The 27,195-nt window shown below is 42.9% G+C and overlaps 1 long non-coding RNA gene across 3 annotated transcripts; it reads left to right on the top strand.

Annotated features, from left to right (window-relative positions):
• Positions 1-211: 211 nt before the first annotated feature.
• Positions 212-22,774, top strand: LOC129784804 (uncharacterized). 3 transcript variants are annotated; one of them, XR_008747904.1, is made up of 4 exons: positions 212-6,126; positions 17,893-17,943; positions 19,087-19,209; positions 21,089-22,774. It is a non-coding gene; the product is annotated as an uncharacterized LOC129784804 (long non-coding RNA). The 3 variants fall into 3 exon arrangements; XR_008747906.1 differs by having other exon boundaries at positions 10,979-17,943; XR_008747905.1 differs by lacking the exon at positions 212-6,126 and adding an exon at positions 6,138-12,517.
• Positions 22,775-27,195: the final 4,421 nt, after the last annotated feature.

The following is a 27,195-nucleotide window of genomic DNA, read 5'->3' as shown; positions in this document are numbered from 1 at the left end:
TTGGAGTTATTTTTCTTATGTGCAACAACTATAGAGCTTTCCTTTCCCTTAGCAGTAGCCAATCAAAGAAGTGCAAAAATGGCAGATGACTAAAGCAGCCTTAACAACAACCATCATACTGCTTGCTCAGTGTCTGCATTAGCTAATTAAAATAGAAGGTGAAAAAATCAGAAGCAGATCCATTACGTGGTTTGCTTTTATGTAAGTCGGATTTATTTGTATTCAAGCTTACAGATAAACATTTCATGATTCCAGAAACTGCCTGTATGTACAGTCTGTTCATGTGATATTTTGTTTCTTGAAAGCTTCTATCGATAAAAAAAACCCAGACATGTACCCATCCTATAGCTACATTTTGTCATCAAAGACAATGGGAGTGCAGAATTCTGGTTTACTCGCCCACGCACTGAAGAAAATTGTATGTCATTCCTGCATCCTGATTGGCTGATGATTGCAAGGGATGGATATGTTTTCTTTCTTCTTTCTTTTGTTTCTTGCTTTTAGGAAACTTGAACGTCCTCTTTCCTTGATTTTCCCACTAGTCCATCTACAACCTTTAATGGGAAATTTTACCGAAGGTGCTTAGTCACATTACCAGACCATGGGAGTGAGGTTTTGCTATTATTTCTGTTGTCACACATGTTTAAAAATATGAACAGCTTTTTCTATTTTTGCTTTTTGAGGCAGTGAGAAAAAAGGGCATTGAAAAAATACACAGCATTAAAGTAATAAAATATCTAGTGAATTTCCTCTGTATTTCAAGCTAATTATGTTTTCCACTTTGTCACACACAGCTAAGAAGCATTTAAAGTGATGCAAACTAGAAGAGGGTTAATATACAAAGTATAGCTTCATCTGCCACTCTTCAAGCAGAGAATCACTCTTCCCCCTCAACCAAAACTTTCAAGTTCTATAGCTTAGTGTAACCATTTTAATTGTTTTTTTTCTGCAAGGCATGAAGATAAACCATGCATGAATCAATACATGAATGAATCAGCCTCTGGTCTAGCTTACTGATGTACTCATCATTTATAGCCTTGCATAATTTAAAGAAATTGAAACTGTAGCTGGGCTTTGAATTCAGCTAAATGTGGCCTGTTTACACACTCCAATAGGGTTTCATCTTCCAGAAAAACTAATTCTGTAGGGACTGCTTAAGAAGGATGAAAACATCTAAGGTTTTGTGCTAAAATAGATGCAGTTAATTACCTAGATGTCCCAGCACTTTAAGCCAAAGCCTGGAAAGATCACCAGCCTCTTGTCTTTGCCACCTATAATCTCACTTAATTCAAAGGGGGCTTGGGTTCCCTAGGCAAAATGTGTTTGGACCCCAAATTCAGTAAGGTGAAATATCAGCCACTGACAGAAAGAGTCAGATTCATCTCAGTGAACTGTAGCTGCTTAAAAATAGGCATGTATTCTAAATTACTTGTCCAGGTTCCTGCAATGCACTGACATACTCCCCGTCATCCAGCTGCTCCTTCAGCCCCTGGCGTTGCCCCTTGGATAGCCAGGATGCAACTTCTGGGACCACCACTTCTTAACTGGCTGGGTCTTGAATCTTAGCCTTAATTGTCCTCTGCCGCTAGCCTTAAACAGAATGAGATTTCAGGCCACAAAAAGCAAGTGACAGTAACTATTCCCAACATTTTCTGAAAACTCCCCTTATTATCAGCATGTTCCCTTCTGCATCCTATATCTTTTCTTGTCACATATCACAGGGGTGAGGTCTAATGGGAACACAATGCCTGCCAGGTTCCCTGAGAGATCTTCCCCTCCAGGAATGGTGCTTTTCCTCCATTCTCTCCGCTTCCTCATAAGCGCACCCTGCAGTTCCCCCAGGCACCAGTGGAAACAGGGGACCCTGACAGATTACCACCACAGTCTCTCTCTTATTTTGGATTTCATTGGCCTTTGGTGGGGCAACTCTGTTTCTATCGTCTCTCTTGGTTGCACCCTCCCAGGGATACGTCTTTTATACTCTGAATTTTAAAAGATTCCAGGGAAGTATTTGTGTCTCTCAAAAGTCCAGTATCTGTTTGAAGTGCTCAGATTTAGCAATTACAATTACAAAACAGTAGAAGCCTATATGTGAGGAAAGATTTTTTGGTTTGGAAGGAAATTTTCACTTTGGTTGTAACTGTCAAAGGAGATTTCACAGCCATCCATGTTACATCTCACCCCTGCAGCTGACATCAGAGCAACCTTTGCTGCTTGAGTGAAAGGAGACTCCGGAAGATACACTATTCAATTTTGTACAGAGAAGAAACAAAAAAACGTATTGTCAGAACCAGTCCAGAGCTCCACATTGAATAACATCTGTATTTAAAGAGAAACACAGGGTTGGGGTCGGGGTCTTAATGAGTTATTGTTATTTCCTAAAGACGCAGATGAAGTGTTTGGTTCTGTGAAAGTCAGAGATCTCAAAACAGCCATGTCCCATTAACACGGCACATCAAACACCACAGGCTGATTTTGAGTTCAGCTGAAGGCTGAGGATTTACACCACTGACAACAGCCATGCATCTGGTCACATACAGTCAGGAAATGAATAACTCTGCTTGAACTGAGGAGAGTGAGGGTGCAATAAAAACATATCCTGCAAAGGGATCTGCAAGGGGAAATGGGAGGGGAGCTCAGCTCACATGAGAAGAACAAAGCCCCTCTCACGCCGGACCTACTCTTCTGCAAAACACAGCACAGGAAAGGGACCAAGCCTCAAAAAATTACCAGGGAGATATATCCAAGCCAGTAGCTCAGCAAGCATGAAAGCCTGTACCCAGGGTGCCAAAAGGGCACCAAAAGGTCCTCCTTGTGCTGAGCAACCTGGCCTCTGAGCAGAAACCAGCCCTGGGCTGCAGGGTACTGATGAATGTCTGGCTTGTCGCTCACCCTAATGCCTACGGTAACTAAGAAGTTGAGACCACGTGTTCTGCGTCTGCCTGTGAAGTAAGAAACTACACATTTTATTTGGCTAGGCCAGGTACAGTGTTGGTATTTGTTTCTGTAACCACAGATGGATTTTGGAAACAGTTAAGCAACAAGCACACCCAGAAGGGCTGAGAAAGAGTACAAGAGCATGCACTCTCTTGTTATTTCTGATATTCCCAAAGTGAAACAAACACAGAAAAAGAAGTTGAGAGCCTTTTTTAACACATTATATTTCAGTGAGAAGGGGCATACATTCTGTTTTGTTTAGGGTTTTCTTAATACATTACCCTCAGTGACTTCAGTCTTGCCCACCTCAGGCAGAAAAAAAATACCACTGACCTGCATGGAAAGCGTGTTTCCAGAAGGGAAGCAGGAGCAGTCGGTCCCTAAGTGGGTTAAGTAGAAAATATACCTATTCTTGCTTAACAATTAAACAGCTTTGCATGGCGACGCTTTGGTGACTTGGGCTGTTTCAGTGACACAGTACATCTAGTGATACCATGAGCATACCCCTTCTGTTTGCAGAGAGATGTCTGTGTTGATATCTTTGTTGATATCTTCGGCCACCTGCTGTCTTGCTTTATCTGATTAATATGTTATTGATTTTTCATGTAATCGGCATATCCATTCACACAGTAATTAAAATCAGAAGTATTTTGTTGTGTGGATATCTGCACTGAGTTGACACCTGGCCTAGATGCTGTACGTGAACATCTTTTATTCATAGATTTTGTGACCTAGAACCAGAATTATTTTAATTAGGCATGACAGACAAGTACTAAATCAGATGATAAACAAACACAACAAAACATAAAATGGATGATTTCTTCTCTCTATCATTGCTGATAAATGGCAAGAAACTTCAGTGTGTTTGGCAGAGTGCTCTACTTCCTCTTCTATATGTGTCTGGGAAACAAAAGGTACATTCTATATTAATGTAGGTGTACTACATCTAAAAATAAATACATGGTGATCTCCCCTTCACTCAGGAATAAATAAGAGCAAAGCTAAACTTGCATCTTCAGAGGAATGTAGACAGATCACTGAATGCATGCAGACAGAAGAGGTGCTTGGGCCACATGGGCTAATGGTGCTAGTTGCAGAGCAAATTCAAAGTTCTCTGAAGTAAAAAAACACCTAATGGGCTTTGATGGGTTTCAGATCTTTGGTTCTTGTGACAAAAGTAAGCTGTTCAAATTTATCTGAGAATTGCCGTTTGCACTTAACAAATGTCTTTACTTTCTTGCAGGTTATCGCAATTTCTTTTTGTTGACAGATGAGGTGGGATTGCTCCTCAGATGCAGCTGAGATGTTTACATACATACTTTTTTTTGAGAAATCAGATGTCAGAGTAGAATCAGGCGCTTGAAGGCTCCTGACAGTAAAAGACAAAATGGAAGTAAGACACACTGCACACTGCAGCAAAACCAGAGTGTGCATATGGAAAGCAGGTTTTTATTGTAACTGTACAAAAAGAAATTCTTGAAGTAACTTTCAAGAGGCTCACCCTCCAACTAAATTAATGGCTCACACTATTCCAGCTTTCTTTAGGATTGCGGATAACTATGCCAAATGCACACTTGCTTTTTATATCTGGATTTAGACTCTGTTGTGTGTGACCACACCTGCTGGGTAATCCTACCTGCTGATCCTACCTGCCTTCCCAAGGGAAGTGTATCTCTGGCTGGCTGACAGATCAGGGAGGGAAACTGCCAACCACCACCAGGACAGGATGTTTCTCAGCTTGGAGCTTTGCCTGCAAGAGATGGGAGGTGCCTGTCCGACTCATGTGACACAGCACCATGGAGAAAAGCAGTGCCAGGGCAGAGACCTTCCCTTGCCATACTGCTTGGGATCACGCTGCGACAGGGAGCCTCTGCCAGCCATGGGGCTACCAGCTCCACAACAGCCCTTGTCTCACCCAGGAGTGAGCGGGGGCCACCCAGCCGCCCCTGGGCAGCACAAAGGCAGCACTCCTGGCCCAGGCTGAGCTCCAAATGGTGGTGGGAGCCCCACGACATGCCCATGGCCATGGGTCGGGGATGCAGGAAGGAGCACCCTCCCCAAACATCTCCCTGCTGTAGGCAATGGTGCCTACAGAGCTCTCCACTCTCTGTGCAAAGTGCTGCAGATGGTGGTTATCTGATCTAGCCTCACTGACCCTGCAGATGTGGATATGGAGCAGCCACATGGCCACGGCACTGGAAAAGAGGCTTAAAATCTGCTCCCGTTTCCCAGAGGGTGTTTACTTCCTCCCAGCTGGCAGGCATGACTGACTATACAAATACTCCTTGCCACCGTGAGGACAAAGTCAAACAAGCAAGCCTTCAGCCACAATTTATGTTTGTGTGGCTTTGCTCTCAGACACATTAAGAGTGATTATACGCAGGTAACCACCTCTTAGATGGGAGATGGTAACAAAGAGCCAGGAGTTCAAAGACCAGCCAGAGTCACCTGTTCAGTTATGAACTGGGATACAAATGATAACAGACTGTGAAGCAGAATTGCCACTAGACTTAACAACAGGTGGGTAATTATTCCCAGATCACTTCAGTACTGAAAAGTGCACCTCAATGATTTCAGCCGTGTAAAGTAACCAGGCTTGGGCTCTTCCAGGCAGGGAGTCTCAGGCATGGGTTCAGTCAGAAGAGCAGCAAAACAGGGGCCTCTCTGAGCAATGGTCCTACAGGGCAGCAGCATCACCCATCCGGTACCTTCCCCCCCACCCAGCAGGTCCTCTGCCAGCACAAATGTTGAGCCTCAGCTGGAGAATCACGGGGAAAGGTGGGGTAGGCTAGCCATGAAAAAGGGATCACAAAACCTCGAAGTGGGAAAGAAACAGAAGAGAGAAAAGAAGATGAGTGGGATGTGGAAGAGAAAGTTGTCCAGAAGAAGAAAGAATGGTGTTTGTTGAAGGGTGGACATCTCCCTCCTGCCAGCCTGTTCCCCCCAGGAGGCAGGAGTGCTGCAGGGAGGAGTGGGGTGACTCAGAGCGCATCCTCACCCTCAGCCAGGGCTGGAGGAAGGGTTGCACTGTGCTGCGAGCCAGGGCTGACCGTACCGCACGAGGTGTCGGCACCTGGGTGAGACATAAAGCCAAGGCCTGTTTACTCTGTCTGCTCATCACAGCTCTTATCGGTTTTATTTCAGAAGAGCAGGATGTGACACCTAGTTTCCTGCCCAGATTTTAACCAGGTCAGTAAATTATTTATTTTTCCCCTTCAGTATAAACAGTGTTTTGCTTTGTGGTGGCATTCAGTGCTGCTAGGCGCCCTTTAATGCTACAGTATTGTCCTCCCTGACAGAAGTCATGGCTGAGGAAAATAATCTCAGCAAAACCAGCTATTTTTCCAATATTATTTTGATTGAAAATGCTTATCCACATTTATAGAACTACCACCTATGTCTCAGCCTCAATTCTGCAGCAAGACTTCCCGTAATCTCTCTGGTGAAGGTTCGCTACACACAAATCAAATCAAGACAGGCTTTCATTGATGTGAAATACAACTGAGAGAGCATTTCCCAGGCTATATGTCCTAAGCAAATGGATTTTCATTTCAAATTTCTGGCACGATTTAGCTTTTTCACGTGCCACTCTACTGCCAAAATTATTGTAATGCAAGACCAAACCACATTATGCTTTCAAAACTGCCACTGTGTTGAAAGGAATATGGAATACCAACATCAGAGATAATTCAACTCCAGATCATTCTCCTTTGTGGAAGGAATTGGGCTTTAGCCACCAGGACCTATAGAGCAACCATCCTTCTCTCTGTTATAAAATGCAGGACATCACATGTATGCATTTGGGGGAGTTTGAACAGCTGTTAGTAGTCTGGTGTTCCTAGACAAATGCCTAATATTCCATATTTATTAACTACCAATACATAGGTCAGATCTTTATCTGGTGTACATCTGGACTGCTCTGTTGAGGTTGCTCCCTTGCATTATACAACCGGCTGCCTGACCTTAACATACCACACATTTTCTAACACTTCTATAGTTATAAATAAGGTATTTTAAACAGAGAAGAACACTCTTTAATGCTTTGCTTAGAAAGCAGAATACTGTCTTCTTTTGAGATGAGTGCATGAGAGGGGCAGGGACTGAGGGCAGATAGTGACTGATGGGATATACGGTGTTTTACTGTCTTGCATCCATGCATAACCTATCCAAGGATTTCAGACTTTAAAACTTAAAGTACTGCTTAGTGTTGAGAAAAACACCAGGTGTTACCTAACAAGAAGGAATTGTTTCAGAGCTGCAGAAACAAGACATATCAAATGCCCTTAGGTTTTCTCCCCTGAAATTAAACACCTCTTATATAATATTGAGGTTGGCAAATTAACAAAATATCTGATTGAAGCAGATGCTTTTGAACCAGCAGACCATAGTCCTCTGTGTGAGGTCACGAACAACCATATCACCCAGCACTCCCAATACAGGAATGAGCCACACAGTCACCTTATATGAGTCAGCCATGGGTGACTTGTGACTTCAGATAATTCTCACAAACACACCAGTTAGGACCTGTGAGGCCAATTATTGGTACCCCTTAGGTGAGTACAGGTTGCAGAGCAGGACTTGATGGGCCTGATCGACTGGTCTCTGTGCCGATGAAATGCCACCGACAGTGCTGGTTGTGCATGGAGACAAACGGAGGGGCTGCCAGGGGGGCTCTGATTTGAGTCAGAAAGGCATTCAGTGGGAATCCTAAGCAACAAGCCAGGGCTGACTGTGCTCCAAGCAAAAGAAAAGGAAGAAAAATTAATGCAGCTGTAATTGTTTTGGTTTTAAAATACATGTCATTAAATGCAAATTTAGTGATTCTTATTTTTCCCCCGGAGTACTCAGCTTTTGAATAAAGCACAGTGCTTTCTCCCCTCACAGTGGTGTCAGATGACTTGTCACAGACCGTGGTGGTCACCTGGGTCCACTCCCAACCCCTATGCATGTTACTTTACCTGACGTTCTTGGGTGCCCTGTTAGCTCAGCCAGGTTGCATGAGAAAGGAGCATTACAGTATTTCTGGGCTTTGCACCAGGTCAGTGATTTGTTAATGTTTCAGCCATGCCAGTGTGTGCTGAAATGTTCTGTCCCTTCTTTGAAAGAAACCTCATAATAAATTCAACCAGTTTGAAAAATGAACCATGACATGATGTTTTATAATCAGCCACAAAGTCCCTTTGGTAAAAACCAAACACTGACCTTTGCAGGGGAATGTAAGCGGTATGAGCAAACAGTCAGTGCCACAGCTCCTGTTCACATTTGCTTTGGTGAGGGCAGGCATACGCATTCCTTCACATTTCCATTTGCTGGGTGATAACAGCTCTAATGATGACAGTGTTGACAAGACAGGGCTGTTGATCGGTCTCTTGCCTGACCTCATTCAGAGCTCAGCTAGAGATGATGCACTGGTGTCACTGGGCACTGTTGCCTACCCTCAAAGGCTGCCAGCTCAGAGCCTCTGCAGACCCTCCGATGCTCTCCAGAGAGGCAGAACTCTTTCCATTTGCCAGGTGCATCAATCTGGGTTGAATGTGGGTCACCCAAGCATGACACACAGTGCTAAAAGCACCAAAGTTCTGCCTTCAGCATCATTGCAGCCCGCTTCAATCCCACCTAGTCTTCACTTTTCTGGGGTGGATAGCCTTGGGTGGCTGAAAGAAACAGCCCCTTGTGCTGCTGCTGCTTACATGGTCTTGCCTCTTGCAACACAAAGTGGTGCACACCAAATGTGGCTGTCAGGGGAGTGTGTAGCATAAATTAGATTAAAAGAGAAAGCGAAGATGGAGCTACTAGTACCATCAAGGTACATGGCATTACCTGATTCTTCTCATCATAAAACCATTTTTCAGCTGTTCACAATTCTGTCAGTCTCTTGGGGAGGGCAGGAGGAAGTCTTCCATGCCAGGTATCTCCCCATGGCTGAATCTTTTATTTAATTATTTCATAGAGTTTAGCCATTTCCAGAAATGAAACTGGGGGCAGGGGAAAGAGAGAGAAATGTTGTCAAGGCAACAGTAATCCCATTATTTTCTAACTTCTGAGTGCCTGAGTAGGCAACCTTTATCTTCTTTTCATGCCATTTTTGTACATAATAATAATGTTGGAGACAATTATTTTCATCAGTTTTAAGAAAAGAACATGCCAGAGTAGTGAAGGGGCAGTAAGACATGCATTTGCAAAGAAAACAAACTGGCACCATCACATTGTTGGCTGCTGGTCTTCAATTGCTGTTTTGAAAACAGGCTCTCAGGGCCTTACTGCTCTGTTAGCAACATCTCTTTAAATTGCCCTCCATCCGGACAAGATCAAGAAACTAATTTCCCTAGCTTGAAGTACAATTGACAGCCTCCACGCTGTCTGGTATTGAAATCATTAAGCATATGTTAGTGTTCAGTAATCATTTCCCTCCAGATTTTATGGCTCATTGTCATTTTTCACACAACGAAATGTTTTAAATGAGGAAGAAGGCTCTCTGCTTTATGTTTTAGGGAATGTCCCTGGGGAGAGAATTTTAATTTCTGCATGATGGGAGGAGACTTTTAAATCATATTGCATCAGTTACAATTTCTCAGATAAGAAGTGTTCTTACTATAAATTGAGCCTACAGCATATTTGTGGAGTGCACTAAATGAAAGAATGAATAGGAAAAAAAACCTAAATTGACCTTTCAGGAGTCCTGCTGGATTTGCAAGCTTTTATTTCCCTCCTCTAGAACAAATAAAGTTGGTCAAAAAAATTCAGGGTTTTTGTTTTTCGTTAGAAAAAATGCAAATCTGTCATTACTGGAAATACATGTAGGAATGTAAATCAGAGATTGTTTTAGGAAAAACAAGCAGAATGGAATGCGACAGTCACACTTGAATATATAATTTTGTTTTTCTTTCAGAAAACATTTTATTTCCCAATTTTTTTTCTACATTTATCTGTTGCCTTTCTTTCAGTCATTTCTGGTATTTTAATACCATTGTTCCGTATTTTTGTATTTTCACACTGTAAAATATGGAGGCAACAACTCCTAGCAAATAGACCATTGGGTTACAGCAAATGAAATTCAAATTCTATTCAGGGTTTTGCCACTGCATTTCTGGCCTATATGACAAGCCATTTTATTTCTGTTTCTCTGTTCCCCAACCTATGAAATGGGAATGATATATGATTAAGTACATTGATATCTATGATAAAAAGGTTTGCTGAAAAGCTGGGTTTCATTATTTGTATGTTATATATAAGATATATAATACAAGAAGGTGTTTACCTGTGTATAAGAAATCTAATGGGCATGACACAAGATCAGACATATTATGAGAGATGTCAATATTACTGATTTTGTTCTTATTCAGATTGAAGGGTCTTTAAAAATAGCACTTTTTTCCACAGAAAAGAAGGCTTCCTTGGCTTCTGCTCATGTTTTGCACCACCCAGCAGGGCCTGTGTCTTTGATTTGCCCCTGCTGTGCTACCTATTGCATCATCAGAGCTTGTCACCTTTCTGGTATAGGAAGCTGAGCTCACATTTCTTTTTCAAGCATGTTCTGACAACCCAAGCAGCTTTGTACCCAGTTAATATGTGTGTAGGTACTGAATCCACTCCAGCACTGTGCACCAATTAAGTAAATGCATTTTGAGAACAGATGTGACATTTAAAAAATCCCAGCAAAAATTTCAGCAAAACATCAAGCAAAACATTAGCATCACTATGAAGAATTTCTGAGAATATCAGAAACGATTTTACCACTGCAACAACAGCAACAAAAATAAACCCGTGGCAGGAACAGGAAAACATACTTGTTAAATAACAGCCAAATCAGCCAGTGTGAAAATCTAACAAGAAGTTATTGGCTGCAGAGAAGAACGTGTGCATACACCACATCGCTGCCACAGAGATACAGGATGTTATTAGTACAATGTGAACCTTCACTCAGCTGTCATTAAACCACAGGCTGTGCTTGCTCTTGGGTGGTTTAACTAATTCTGAGATGCATTTCATGGAATCAGCTGTTCTGCTGTATAACTTACACCAACTGTTCTCCACCTGACAGGGTGAACTAAGCCACTTCTTGTCATGTGGCAGCACTGAAGAAACAAAGCTGCACGTGCTTTCTCCTCCTCCCCAGTCCCCTCAAAAACAAGGTATTGCAGTAGCGCATTGAGAACTTGGACCTCATACCTGCAAATGCTTAAATGTGTGCTGAATTTTACTCCTGAGCTTCCTAGTTTGACCTTGTGCAGGGCTTAATCCTGCCTTTAATTAAATACATGGCAGGATTCCCACTGTGAGGAAACAAAGTTATTGTCATTTTGCAGGAATAGGAATATGGTTCTATGCCCACAGAAGTACATGTGATTTTTCTTACTGATCATGCATTAATCAAACCCCTTGCTCCAAATAATAACAATAATTAAGTACAATGCATTCTCAAGAAGCAGGTATAGTGGCGCACGCAAGGGTCAGCACAGATCATGTACTTCTAACATGGTCAGTACAGAATTTACTCATTGCTAGGCTTGGAAAGCAAACATGGATGCTGTTTATCTGCCATTTTAATTACTACTATAGCACTGACATGGTGGAGAATTCCACAGCTGTGAAACAGCAACTGGCAGCTGTATTTCCTGCACTACCCCTGTCTTCAAAGAGGTAAAACACCTGGTGCTTTTCTAGCTCTTCTAGAAATATAAAGGTTCTTTGCATAGAGTAAGTCCTGTTATGGCCACACACATGTATATGTATGTACATATACAGTGACATGTCTGTAATTACTGAGAAAATGAGGGTCAGACACAAGAAAAACTGAAGTTTTTCAAAATTAGACAGTAACCAAAACTAGAAATGGGCCATAGGTGTCCTCACTCACAGCCTTCCTTTGAACATTAGCACACAGTTCAAACAAGAAACAACAGCAACCATAGCAGCCTCAAGCAAACATTAATGGGCTTGAGGAGATGGGCTCTCCATGAATTCTCTGCAGTTTGTGTTCAGATAGGCATTTGCAACATGCTGAAATGCCCCAGTGTTGCTCTCTTCTCACCTAATCTCATCTAAAAGGTCATGAATCTGACCTTTCCATATCAATTCTTGTGCAACATGGATAGCATGAGAGTTTTAACCAGGCAAGACAAATAAAAGCCAACATACATGACTTCAGTCACGTTATCTGCCTTAGATGTTTTTACTCAAGGATTGCCCCCGCTTCATTTGCTGAGTAGCAAATGAATGGCACTTTTGCAGATTTAACCTTTGCTTTATGTTACTTCTCATTTCTCTGAGTCACAAGGGGTTTATTCTCTGTTCTTGAGCTCACCTGCAAAAAGCACAATTTCCTTTCTCTGCCAAAAACCATGCACACACAGAGTAGAGACAAGAAGAAATACTTGTATCATTTCTCCTTGGCTGATTTGAAGAGATCAAGTAGCTGAAAGCAACAATGTCTCTGCCACGTTTACATTCCTGCTGAGCAGGTACAGGCAGAGCACAGACCCAGATGCATCTACCATGGCACCGCTGCACACACAAATACTCCTCTGGAAATTGAAGCTCCGCCAAAGGGAAACTCAAGGGTCTTTTTGCAGTATCTAAGGTGGGGATTAACATTTGCAATTCTGTGCAGTTTTTATTTCCTTTGGGCAACACTTCTCATGCCATAAAGACATAATTCTGCAGTTCCTTTTGCTTCTAGTTACTCATCATACCTCTCATAAAAAGAGCGATAGAATATTATCTGACTTACTCTTGCTGTTTTGCAGATGATGTTTTGCCAGCAATGCCTTGTCCAGCCTGAGGATGCTTTCAAAGCACTAGTGAAAAAGGACTCTTTTCCACATTTTTTAAACCTGAATTCTCTTTTAGTAATTTTCTAAATGTCTGACTTGGCCCAAATTTTTGCATGCTATAGCTGCATCTGAGTACCTCTCCTTTTGCATATCTGACAACAAACCAAAATTTTTCAAAGAATGAATATGAGGACTATCGGAAAGTCAGGCCTCTTAACCATTGCTCACATTGGATTTAGCCAGAGCTGTGATATACCAAATAATCAGATATTTTTGAAAATGTGAAGAAAATCTGTACTCTTTCTAGGAGGCTTTTCAGTCCTGAATGCCTAAATAGTGAATTTTCCCACTGATGCGCCAGTGGGGTGGCACATGCAATAAGTTGCAGAAGAGCCTGTTCTTGTCTCTCCTTGTTCATAGAGCTAGGGCAAATCTCCCTACATGGAATTTTCACAAACTTATTTGTGGAGTGATTTGAAATCCATTAAAGAAAAGCATTCCTCAAAATTGAGATGTCATTAGAAATAGTCTGTTAGCTATGAATCCTCACTCCTTCCCTCCAACAAAAATTTTTACTTCAGCAAGCAACAGGTTGCTTCATATCTTGAGGACTGCATATTTGCCCCCAGACAAGCCTCCTCTGGCCCTTCCCATAGACACAGCTCAGAAAAACCACCATGGTCCAAACTGTTCAAGGTTTATATGTAGACACAATAACTTGAGTAAGACGGGCCTCATCTTCTCTCCAGCGAGGCCAGAGATTGACTAGCCAATGGTGGTGGTGAGCAGGGTTTGCCCTGCATCCACACAAACAGCACCAGGATCCAAAGCTGGAGAAAAAAGCAGGGCTTTCTGAGCTAGGAAGGTGGCTTCCACCCAAAGCCCCATGCCTGTACAGCTCTTCATCTCTTCCCTGGCCACATACACTTGATATTGCTCCACCTGTGCAGCACGTGCTTTGTTGCAGGCACTAACAGAAGGATGCACTTGGGGTGTCATGACTGAGGGCCAGCAACGTCCCCGCCACCAGCTGCGGCAGGGACAGGCCATCTCCGATTCACAGGCAGCATGTGCAGAGAGTACAGGGAAGAGGCAGGGAGGGTCAGATCCAGCTGGCAGAGAGGAAAGGAAAACAAAGTAAGAGGGAGACAGGGTATCTTGGGAAGCTGCAAACATCTTATCTAACAGGCTCCCAGGGTCATAACACCACCAGTCTGGCCCATTGCCCCAGCTGTTTCTTCCAGTTGTTGCTAGTGCCATATGGCCCTGAATGCCCGCCTTCTCCCACTGCACTGCCACTTGACTACTTTTCCGTTGCAATTAATAAAACCGCAGCTGCCTTTGCGCAGTTCTTGTGAACCACTGCTCAGTGCTGATGCATTAATTCTCTTGGAAAACTTTGCAACTTTTGAACCTAATTGGTCTTGGCAAGGAGGGACAGACACACTATTGCTAAACTGTTAGCAGCTTGCATTGCAGTGACTGGTTCAAACTTCTAGGGTTTAACAGGGAAAGAAGCTGGGGGAAAAACATTCTGGAGCTGTAACAGTTTCCAGTGAAACAAGCAGTGCTCCCACAAAGCCTGCTGTGCAGCTCCAAGCTGCGCTCTGACTTCTGCTGTTGAACAGCTTGAGACTTTACACAGTCATTACTGAGAACATTTTTTTCAGCTAATAATTTGAGTAACCATATCCTTAACTTCATTGTGACTTCTGTTAGACATTCACATCTAAGTTGAGTTACTGTAGCCATCTCGCTCACCCAGAAAACTAAATGCAAGTGGGGAAGTGATGCCTGGATGAGCTAAAGTAACTTCCTGAGGTTATGCATAAAATCTGTGCCTTGATGCAGGACATGAGCTTAGATCTTGCAGGTCGTGGTCCAGTGCTTGCACCCACACAGGTAGTGGTCAGGAGTCATCCTACCAATGGCAACACTAAAGAAGAAAGGACACTTCTCAGAAATGGCAGAAGCCAAGCTCGAAAAGGCAAACAAAAACCTCAGCACTATAAAATCCTTCAACGATGATGTGGAATGAGCACCTGTGCATGGCCAGGATGAAATTCACCATTGCGAGAATGGCTATCTCAAAGCTGGAGCACCCCAGCAAGCTCTTGCTGTGAACAGTCTTGTGTTACTTGCAGGCAGTGACAAAACTTCCTTGGCAGCTTTAGCTGTGCTGGAGCCATCTGTGTCTTCTCCCTTTGCAAAGCAAAGGAGGAAAACAGGGAGGATGTCCAAAACAGACATGGCCACCCCCTGCCCTCCTGGCAGCAGCAAGAGCAGCAAGCTGGATTTCCACAGGCCTACCCACACGTCTCCATCCCATGTCCATTCTGCCTCTAGCTCTGCTTTCTGGCAGGAGGCTTTTTTTTATTATTATTATTTTTGTCCAGCATTGCCAAGAAGCCTTGAGCTGGCTCTGCAGAGCCCCACTGAAATCCCAAAGAAAGGCATAAGTCTGAGATTTATGTTAGCTTTGGCTCAGTAATGAATCTCATCTGCAGTGCCCAGATGGCCAGTTTCTGCATTTGTTGGATCTACTGCAGTTTAAGACCGCGTGTCCAAAGACGTGTCCAAAGGTAGGATTTGGCCAAACAGTAAACAAGAGTTTAATTCATACACCAGCAGAGACCAATCGCATTCTTAACTGCCTCTGGGTGACATGGACATCCCTGTGGAAAGCATCCTGCACCTGGAAAGCAAAGGGCTGCAGCAGCTGCCCCGCTTCAACCCAGAGATATTTTCTCCAAGGCCATTGTGTTGTATCGCTCCAAGAATCTCAGATTTATCTCCTCAGTGTGCCAGCACTTGACAGACCTACCTTGTAAATATACAACACATAGTATGACACTTTGACAGCTGCTCTGCCATGGACATACCTTAGAGTCCTGTTACTATCTCCTTCTCAGCTGTGGCAAAAGTTGCCTCAGGAAGCCTGAAGAACAGCGTCAGTAACATTAGGGGGCATCGGGGTCTGCCTAGGGCCTCCAGTAGGGCTCCACATGCCCATGCTGCTGATAGCGTAACTATTTCTACTAATTTGTCAACATATTACATGAAAACCAGAATGATCTAATGGCTGGGTTAGAAGCAACTAAAACAATGAAAAAAAACCCCGAACCCAAAACCCCAACCAAACAGGAAGAACACTGTAGTGGTTTGTTACTTAAGTTCAATTTGCAGCTCATCTGGTATTTTCCACTAGGGGTGTGAATACTATGAGAAATTTCATAAACAAAGGTCCAGCCCTTATGAATATGGGTTTTATTTTTCAGACACTTTTGGCTCAATGAAATGTTCTGTTTTGACTGTAATTTCTGAAATATTTCTTTACAACATAGACATAGACCATAGGCTACAACTTCTGCATCAGTAAACCATAGACTATGTAAAGATATTTGCAACTGGGAGTAATGGCATGCAAATACATAGCTCTGGGTTTCTGATGAGAGAGAGAAAGTTGAATAGTACTTGGCAACAGGCTGGAAATAGGAAGCTGCAAAATCTAGGGGTTTTGGCAGAAGTCTGAAAAAAACATAGCAAATGTTAAGAATCCGGGTCAGCTGCACTGGTAGCTCACTGTGTTGCCTTCAGCTGGTCTCTGTCAGCAAACCCACAAGCATCTCACCTGAAATGCGCTTTAGTGCTCCTCATATACATGCGAACACACACACAGTATCCAGTAAGATAACTATAAAATTTACCTAGCAAACGGCAGAACTGGCGGGAGATATCTGGCTACTGCTGGAAAGATTAATGGCAAACCACCAATATCCTTCATGCTTAGCTTCACACAGCTTTGTTTATTATTTATTATTTATGGAGCAGCTGAGAGAAAATTCCAGGATGATCGACCTCTATTTAGTAAGCAGTACAGCGTGCACAAGGGGAAAAAATGGAAAAGGCCATATGCACCTCCTCTATGAAAAAAGCCTGTAAGCAAACAATTCACACTCTAGTAACTCTCATGCTGCCTATAGGATTCACACAAGAGGACACCATGAATTTATTTTCCCAGAAACAATGAGTTATTGTCTCTTGAATTCTGACAAGTGTGCAGTGCAAGGATAAAGGTCTGGAAATGCAATCACAAGACATATTTGAGCAATGAAGATTTGAACAAGTACCCATGGGTTGGGCTACTTCACTCTCCATGTTGCACTCTTCATCTTATACCAAGGATAGGCAACAACCTTTCACAAAGCTGCTTTGTGATTCAGGGGAATAAGGCTGGATGTTTTTTTTCAAGACGATGGCAAATGAAAGTTAAGAACTTGCAGACAGTGTTATTAACCTGCCAAAAGTGGGACAGATACATGAAATGTGAAAAGAGAACAGGAAGGAAAATACTCCGTAAGGACATGGCTACATACACAAGTTACACTTTTATCTGAATTTTATGGAGACGTATGTTATTGTGACATCTCTCTCCTTACATTGGATGGTTTACATATCACTCCTTATAGTTTCAAAACAATGGTGAGAAAATGGGGGAAAATCTGTTGTTAGTAAAAATTTCTCAGCATTTCCAGAAATATTCACCTTTCTGGGAGGAAAAAGTATCAGCAACTATTTCAGTAACCCATCCTGTCATGCTGGCAGCTTGTTTGGTCTCTCCTTTTAAATAAGGGTCATACACCCAGCACTAAAATCCTCTCCAGCACAAAGAGCAGCCAAACAGCCTAAAACTGTAACAAGTGCCTACTGAGTCAGCCCACTGGTCCATGTTGCACAGTAGTCTTTTTCAAACGTTGAAAAAAAAAGATGTTATTTGGTAAGTATATGTGAGGGAAGACACATTCTTCTCTCTTTTCCCCTTATTGGAGGTGCTGGAGGGCTCCTCCTTGCCTATTGCCTCTAGTATTCACAAACGTGCCTTACCCTTTTCCAAATCTGCTGATAACATCTGCAGCAAATTTGAGAAGTTTGCTCCCCAATGAAAAAAGAAATATTTCCTTCTACTAACTTTAAGCTGATCCTCTTCTAATTTAATCAAGTAACACAGGCCCACAGTTCCACACTCAGTGTATACACCACCTTCATTTTATTACAACACTCAACCTACTCTTTTCTAAATGAAACAGTCCCAGATATTTCAGTCACTTCCCCTAAGGCAGCTGCTCCCTCCCCTTGATCGTTGTAACTGCTTTTTTTTGTACCTTCACTTTCACTGAAACAGGTTGCCCAGAGAAGCTGTGGATGCCCCATCCCTGGAAGTGTTCAAGACCAGGTAGGATGGGGCTTTGAGCAGCTTGGTCTAGTGGAAGTCCCTGCCCATGGCAGGGGTGTTGGAACTAGACAACCTCTAAGGAACCTTCCAACCCAAACCATGCTATGATTCTATGATTCTTTGTTTCACTAAATCCTTCCTGAGATGCAGAGACCAGGTTTGCACATCGTACTCAGGATTGGGGCACATCAGGGTTCAAATAGCAGACAATCATGCCCCATGTCCTGTTCTCAGTATCCTTCTTGATAATGCCTAGCATTTTGAAGGCTTGTCTGGCTAAGCTGCATATTGATTTTGGCAACAGCAGCTCTAAGATCCCTTTCCTGAGTTGTAATGGACAGTTTCAAGTTCAGCATCATGTAAGCATGATTTAGATTATTAATTACTAATGCAAATACAGAGCTCAAGCGTATTTTGATACTCTACCTAAAATTAAAAGGCAAACCGGCCCTTTTCACAGTCCTTGGAATATGGACTTTTTCATCCTTTGAAACTTTTATAGCCTAAAATCTGATAACAGTTTTCAAGGATAAAATTTTTCTGAAGTGTCTTAGAAAACTAGTTTTGTAAGCATTTGCTTGAACGTCTGAAGTACAGCAGTTTATTATCAAAGGAGGTCTGCTCACCTTTCAGGACTAAAATTTAAAGCAGGCATCCTTCTAAGCTTGGCAAGTTCTTAGTCTCATTTTTTTATTCCTAGCTATATAATGATTATAAATTTAACATTAATTCATTGAGAATTTATTCCATTAGGCATTGCACAACTGATAACTTATCAGAACTGTCACCACACACAACATATAGAGCAGTTATATTCAATCAAATTAGATATTGGATGTTATAGCTAAGTTTGACAGATAAATATTAAGGATAAAGCCAAAACCGAAGCAAGACATAGTATGAAATTTCCCTATGTGGTGAAGGTTGCAGTCAATCTAAATGCTATGGGTCCCACTTTTAAACTATGGCATTGGAAGGAATGCCACCTGTTGTAAACTGGAGCTATTTATTGCTTTTTGCAGATATTTTTACCAGTTCACTGGACTCTTACATATGTGTATGGAAATCACCTGCCTCAGATGCTTGTTTTTGCTCTAAGTGGACTTGGTTGTTTTGCTAAATCTGCTCCTTGTTTTCTACCAGGATGTTTTGGAAGTGGACTAGACAGCAGCCCCGCTGATTGCTACAAAACCAGCATTTACCAGACAGAGGAACTGATGCTTATGGATTTCTGCCAAAAACAATTGACCTGGTTATCCTGACTAGGTAAATATTAAAATATCAGTTGTAAAGAGTCTGAGAGAAGTGTATTTATGTCTTGGTTCTAAAATCCTGTTCATTGATACTTTTTCCAAAGGGAATGAAAAACAAATTCACAGAATAGCCACTGTAAAAAACGACTGGACGCTTGTTCTACACTTGTGTAAACTGCTGGAATATTCTTGGTCCTTGTCTCTTTATATGAATTCAGTCTACTGAAATCTGTATGAGCTAAAGTCACCTGTTTGAAATTGCTGCACAGGCTGAAGAGAAGATTACCCACTTTAAAGCAAGGCTGTTGGGTTATATAGGCCCAAAAGGAAACACCTAACAATTTAAATTTTTTATTTCCTTAGTCTTAGAATCATTTCCTACCTCCCTCTACAGTTGACAACAACTTGCCCCCTACCTCCCCTACCAGGACCCCAAGCAAGCCCAAGATATTTACGTGAAGGCTTGCAGGGATGTCCCCCTGCCTCTGCACCTTCTGCATTTCAGTACTCAATATTCTATGCCTGGCAGAGATGCCTTGCTAGCTCTCATCCTGGAGGACTATATCTTCTCACCTGAGGACAGCAGGGACAAAAGAGACACTGAGAGATGATGTCTCCCAGTCTGGTTGATAGGTCTGCCTGGGCTAGCACATCTGTGCTCTGCCTCTACTGGGGGCTCAGACAAGGCCACTCATTATCTCTCTGTTGTGCTACCAGTACATGTTTTGGCTTGTGTCGTGTAAAGTTGAAGAGAAACTCTGTCAGAATATCCTGGGATATCCTCATCTGCAAATCCATTTGAACAGTCCTGTATTCTGGGACAACATGGACCATTCCAATGCCAGAATATTGCCTGTTGAAGGAATATTCTTTACCCCAAGGACAACTTGTCTCTATCGAGGCAGTCTGCTGCAGAAAGGGCTGGATCTGAGGGTGGCAAAGAGATCATTCTGAAGCCCCATCCCTCTTAAGATGGACGGGAGGATTTCAGCAGGGGTCTCCAACAGTGTTATCCAACACATCAGTCTGTGGAGGCATCTTTTTGGGTGTGAGAGGAAAAGCGCAGTTCTTTTAAGCTAGGATGTGATGGTGCTGGGAATCAAGAAGGTAATTTTCTATAACTGGAAACAAATTTTAAAAGCAGACTGATTCTTGTCTGATGTTTTCAGACACGCCAGCTTAAAGCTAATCAGGCAAAGTAATTTTTTCTAGTCCTCTGAGTTTTGAGCTAATATGTTTTGCTGGCTAAAAGGACTTGATATTAGCCCTACCATAAACAGCCATGAAATCTGAGATGTCCTTTGTCTCCTTGTGATTCATGCAGAGACCTGTAGCATTTTAAGCCCAGTGATCAGTATGTAAAATTGGCTTGATCAAGATAAAAATATTATATTTATCAAAAATGAGCTAGCTATCAAACAGCTGAGTAAAGTTGAATTAAGGCAAATCAGTGTTTAAAGAAGGGCGAAAACCAAAACATCATTGCCATTCTCTCTCATGTAAAGTAGAGGAGAAAATGTGAATTCTATTTGATTTCTGTATCATCACCTGACGAGGGGCAGACAGCCTCACAGCTGCGCTGGACTGCAGTACTTCTCGCTGCTGTTTGCATAACAGCATCACCTGCACTAATTCTGCTGTGAGCCAATCTAAGCACACGAGTGCTCTGAAACAGTAGGTGCAATTCCTTCCCACTTGTCCCTGGAACAAACAGTTCCTCCAGTGTCAGCAGGAGCACCTTCATGAGTGAAAGGAAAAAGATTTGGTTCAATGTTCATATACTTCAAATGAACTTTCTTCCCACATATACAGGTAAAGAAACATAAACCTCCTCCCTCTTTCCCAGAAAATTAGCATCGGTGTTCATGGCTTTCCACATTCTTGGTTTTCAGGAAAAGCTGCAATCCAGTTACAGCCATAGCCATCCACTTTCAATTTGCAGAGCGGTGCAGACTTTCAGGCCCTCACAGCATTCGTCCTGACATCGTCACTGCCCATGAGAGCAGAATCAAACCTACCATGTCAGCCTGGCATCGCTCCCTGTAACTGCACACTTGGCAGGAGCCAAGGAGGAAGGAGGGGAGAGCAGGGACCTCTGCTGAGGCTGTAGCTGTATGAATAAAAAAACCCTGAAATTTTCATCTCTCCTAGACTTCTATGCAAAAGCTATTTGTTCCTTCTCAGCTCCGGGATGTCTTTGGCTGGAATTCAAGATTTAGAAAAGAGAAAATCAGATCAGGTTTAAAAAAAAAAAATAGTTAAAAGTCATCTATATTTTAAATAACATAAAGGTGTATCTGCTACTCCCCTCCCCACCCACCCCCAAGTTAACATCTCAGAGTGATTTCTGTGGATTGCATCATGCCAGGATACCTGGTTGTTACCGCTCCAGTTCGTGTTTTACCAGCAGGCTGCTGACAGTCAGCTTGGTTTCTACCCTGCACAACAATGAAAGCAGACAGTTTCTTGGAATAAACCATGTGGAAGGACACCAACAGCAAAACAGCTGTTTAAACATTAAGATAGGTGTCTGAATAGTTCCTGGCTGGGAGGTAATTTTTACAATCTTTGTGGATGTGGGCAGACACAAGTAAAACATCAGAGCCATCCATTTATAATTCCAGTCTGCAGGCAGAAGTGTTGGTCATGTAACATCTTTATCTTCTGATAGGACAAAGACTTTCTAGTGAAAGAACAACGGGTCTATAAAGTGCTGAACCATTCCTGAGCACAGGCCAAGTGCTGCTCCATCCAAAGAAATTTTGGAAGGGGCTGCAAAAGTACTGTCACAGGTTCTGGTGCAGGGTAGGGGGCAAATGTTTCTCCTCGGGGGTCAGGTAAGGAGGACTTCCAAAAAGGGAATAACAAATGCTCATTCTGCAGCCAGAAAGACAGAAATAGGCCGATGGTTTAAGCAGACTTCTCTTCCCAGCAACAGCATTTGCAGGAAGATTGCAGACTTCCTATATGAAGGTGTGCGGCAGATGAATCTGTAGAGTTAAACAGTAACTATCTTCTGTTGGGCAAACCATCCCTCCCCTCCTTCTCTTCCCTTCTGCCACCACCACCAGCCTTACCACATGATTTTAAAGCAAACAGTGGCCCCTCAGCAACCACAGCTGTCACTGGGGAGAAGAAGAGCATTCATCTTTGCAGAGGACAACTGCCCCACTGCCAGCAGTGCTGTGCACCCCCCAGGTGGGCACATACACAGCACATGCCACAGGGGTGGCACAGCCAAGTCACGGGCAGTGAAGAGGTCTCTTTTTTTCTAAGCAGTCTAATCATAAATATGAGCAGTAAACAAGAACATGTGAGATGGTCTCTCCTCTCAAAAATAATAGGCTTTGGATTGATGTCAACTCAGGTGACAAACTCCTGGTAACAGCAGCTGCTTTCCACTGAAATTATTACTTTATATTATTATTTGAGGGAATAAATGTGATAATGTTTGCCTTGAACTTTTTGTACCAAAGACAAAAGAGCATTTTCCCCCTTCTGGTAGTTCTCAGTTGTGACAGAAAGCCTTAGTTGGGGAAGTGGCCATGTGAGAGCACGCAGCAGTCCTCTGGCCACGATCTGAAGTGGGACAGGTGGCACTGATGTGCCATAACGCCCATGGTGTCATTTGAAGCAGTTTTGGTATCTGAAGCAAAGCTCAGTGCTAGCAGCTGCTGCCTCCACACAGGTGAGGACTGGGTAGCTAGCTGGGATCACCAAGGAGGTCCTGCTGCCCAGTGCGCTGAAGAAGCACCAGCCTCTGGGCCTCTCCCACAGGTGACCCACGTCCCACCCTGCCCTTCTCCCACCTGGAGAAACCTGGAGCTGATACCTCCCAGAAAGCAGCAGTTTCTGCCAGATCCAGCCCTGCCTTGCCCCCTGCCTCCCCTTCCCTCCTTTAACACTCCTTCTGACCCTCAGTAGTCCCAGCTCCAGCCTGGATGTTACCCTGCAACCTTCTTTCTGTAGAAGGTGGTTTCTTGTTGCAGGGAGTCACTGTCCCCTTGGACTTCACCAAAGTAAATCATCTCTTGTCCTTCATCTGCATTTCCAACAACACAGGTGAGTTATAATCTGTGGGTATTTTGCTTAACAAAATGATAGATAAAAATGTTTTCCTTTCATCGGGCACTTTTATCTCCCATGCCATGTGAATGGCAGAAAGAAGAAAGCCCAGAGAAGAGCAGAGTTTGTCTCTTCACCACCTGCTGTGCTCTGCAGTGAAATGGCAGCTGCCACACCACGGCCGCAGAGAGAAAGCCCTCTCAGCATGGGGAAATGCAATAAGGGACTGAAACAACTTATACTGTCCCAAATGTATGATCCCTTTTTCTTTGGTTTTAATTTCATACGGTCTCACATCCCACAAGTTTAAGCCTGAGTTTCACATTCAGATAATCCCTCGGAACCTTTAGATGAAATATGGTGTTAAATGATCAAATTTATATGCTTTCTCCTCAGCTGGTTCCATTAATCACTCCATGGCCCCAGTTTTATCCAAATTTCTTGCAATTTTTCCTGTAAATCTATATTTTTTTCTTTCTAGTAAACTTGACTGGTTTTCAGCTTGACAACGGGTGCTGTGCATCCTGTGAGCTGGGGTGTCCTTACTGCAGTCCCCAGGAATGGCACCCAAGGGCAGGTCCCAAAGACCTACTGGCTGGCTGTAGGAGAGGGCAATCTTTAGAAGTTCAACAGAATAACCCAGTCTGAATCATTAGATTTCCCCTCCAAAACTGAAAGCAAGTAGCAGTTGTAAGAAAGGTGTACTACTGTGTTGTGTTGACAGTAGCCTTATTACATGCAAAAATAAAAATCTTATTAAGACCAATCAAGTGCCCAAAAATGACCAAGTCAAACTAGACGATACAGCAGAGGACTCCAAAATCTTTCAGAGAGCCCCAGGTGAGGAGAGCCCTTTCAAGGGCACCGTAGTTCACGGATCAGCCATGACTTCCCCTGCCAGGAACACTGACACAGGCTGGTAAGGCAGGCCCTCGGTACCCCTTTGGATTCAGCAATTTTGTCCCAGTATAAAGCTGTTCCCAACTGTTTCCTATCTGTAGCCCAACTTAGTCTCTGCCAGGAGCATCCAACCATATTTTGGATGTGTCAGTGTGAGGGAATGTGACATCTGGAGTAGGGAGAGAGGATGGGGAAAGTATTACACAGCACCACAATACTGTGGCTATGCAGTTGAAACCACGTGCCAGCTTTAGTGGTTTCATTGAGCTGTTTACAAAAAAAAAAGGAAGATGAAGAGATAAAATGCGGGTTCTTGATGCCTGTAGCATAGGCATTGTGTAAGAAAGGGATTTTATGATGAGACGGTAAAGCACTGTGTTCTGAAGAGTGCCGAGCAATGGTAATCTGTCTATAACATCACACAAGAGTGCTCTAAGGGCAGAAAAGACACTGAGCAGACAAGAGCAAGGGTATTCCACCACACTCATGCATATAAACAGCTCTTAGCAAAAATGCAGGGATGTTTCCTTGGGAAAACAAATCAAAAAGAGAACCCACACTGATAGCATTGCTCCATACCATGAAAACATTATTCATTCTCACAAACATGGAAGCAAATGGGCTGGGAGTGGGTGTTTACAGCCAAGGACATGGAGAGGCTTCACAGCACCCTGTGATGGAGCCAGGAAGAATCACCCTTGAAGCCTCTGTGAGCTTACTCTAAAGTTTGGTTCAGACAGAATAGTCATCAGATCTTCTGATGATACAAAGTGTGACAGCATAACATGAAAAAGTCATGGATTAATTTAGCTCCATCTTCAAAACTGAGCTAAAATAATTCATTCAGAAAGATATCTGCACAGCACTGCAGGTTTTACACCAGTCCAAAAGAAAATAAAATTCTAGTCACAGAGGGAAGGAATTAAAGATGAAGGGAATGAGAATAGGGAAGTCAAAGGGTGCCAAAATATAGAATTTAGGGTTCAGATTTCCTTCATGACTGTGAGCACTCTTTAACTCTAGAAAATATGAAGTAATGTGGATTATCTTAACCCCCACTCACTGCAGTTTAGGCAACAGTATGTACACTTGCCTCGGCTGTGTCTCTGAATATGCATGTGTACATTTAGTGCAGCAATAATGAACACTAAAGTAAGGTACAGTAACTGGATTGAGAGTCATTGGCTTTAGAGTGAAAAGAAATTGCTAAGACTGAAAAGCTCAGCAAAATAAGACTAGTGGGTATGTGAGGAGGAAAGGGAGCAGCTGAAGGATTGGGAGGAACTGCCACAAATGAGCAAATAAAATGTCCACTAAAAGGGAAAAGACAGAGAGGATGGATGCTGAGGAAAGCATGGGAAAGAGGTCTTGTCAAATATTGCAGTCCTTGCAGAAGTCATCTACCCATGATAAGAGCAAGAAACAAGCTTTGACAAAGAAGCTAAGGCAGACCAACAAGGCATGGAGACTGTAGGCACAAGATGTAGCAAGACAGAGAGATGGAGGTACTAGACAAAGAAAGCAAGACACTGTTGGATTCTTGCACTCTCACCAGACTGTCCTCAGTGTGTTTGTTAGGAGGAGCTGATGTCTTTTAGATTGGATGCATTTGGCAGGATGCAGGCATACATATTTGACTTCCAGAAAGAGATACACTGAATTTTGGAATAGACATCTAGGTTAGTCAGTAGAAGGTGTGGGGACACCGTGGAGATAGTTAAAGCCACTGGTCCCATTTTTAAATGGCTAAATTTTGATTTGGGGAATCCATCTTTGGGAGATCTTATACCAGTCCCATTACATCACTGTATATACCTACAATCCCATAAAGATATCCTTGGTACAGCTCACACAAGGTTTTCAGCTTGGGCATGGAATAATTTAGTTCTTATATTTGTTTGGATAGCCCTTCTCCCCAGCTGTTCACAGCTTTGAAAAGCTCAAATTAAACACTGTCATGAGCCTGACACAAAGCAGGTGATGGATTTAGCAGGTTATCTTACATGGGTTCACAAGACTAGGAGGAACCTTCTCCAAGCTCATCACCATTTCTGTACTCCCTAAACGCTACAGGCTCCCAGGTGCTGTGCAGCCAGCACTCCTTTTGCTGCACCTCGCACCAACTGCCCTTCCTGCAGCAGAGGCAGCCAAGCCCTGGTGTCGAACGCACAAGGCATGTAGGCAGGGAGAGCACCCACTACAAGTGCAGCAGTCAGTGACCAGTGTTTGGTGGATAAAATGACATTATTTCCTAAACATCTGACATAAATCACATCAGCATATATCCCACTGCAAGAATCTTATCCCACTCTTATAGGTCTCAATGCTGTCAGTGCTGGATGCCAACCTATAGTTGCTGTGATAGATGCCCAAGGAAGGACCTGTGATAGGACAGTGGTATTCACCCACCAGAAGTAGGAAGGAGGTTTTCTAACTTTTAAACTTAGTTATTGCTTCACCCTTGTTTACCGTGTTCTTTCCTGTCAGTTGAATAGGAATTTAAAAGCAGAACTGAATTTTTTTATATATATAAACATTTGTGGTAAGCACTGAGCCACAACAGTGTTGCAACCAAAACACAGTTGCTCAACGGCACCTGTTAGTGCAATTACTTTGACATAAAATGTGTTCTTTACTGTTGTCTACAGGGAAAACCAGCAGCAGCCTGTTAGCCTGCAGCTCCAGCTGGCAACAAAATTTGTTACCTTGATCTTGCATAATATTGCAGATGAAAATAACAGAATTCCAGTGATCAGACTTGTTTTTCACTTATTAACAAATGCAAGCTATACCATGCAACCAGATAAACTTGAGAAACAAGACTAAAGCAGGCTGTTTATTTACAGATAAATATTTTTCTGGGATCTGAATTTATATGCATTGAGGAAAGTATACCTGAGGGCATATTTTTCCTTTATTTTTCTCCATGGCTGAATTAGTGCTAGAGAGAAGGAAGACTTAACAACAGTCATCTATTTCTCTGTGTGCTCTCACACACAAACCTTTCCACAGTCCTAAGTAGGGGGAGACTCAA

This window comes from Falco peregrinus, chromosome 6 (assembly GCF_023634155.1).
Source record: "Falco peregrinus isolate bFalPer1 chromosome 6, bFalPer1.pri, whole genome shotgun sequence".
Classification (NCBI taxonomy): domain Eukaryota; kingdom Metazoa; phylum Chordata; class Aves; order Falconiformes; family Falconidae; genus Falco; species Falco peregrinus.
Note: the sequence above shows the minus strand (reverse complement) of the source record. Positions and strands in the feature narration are given on the sequence as shown.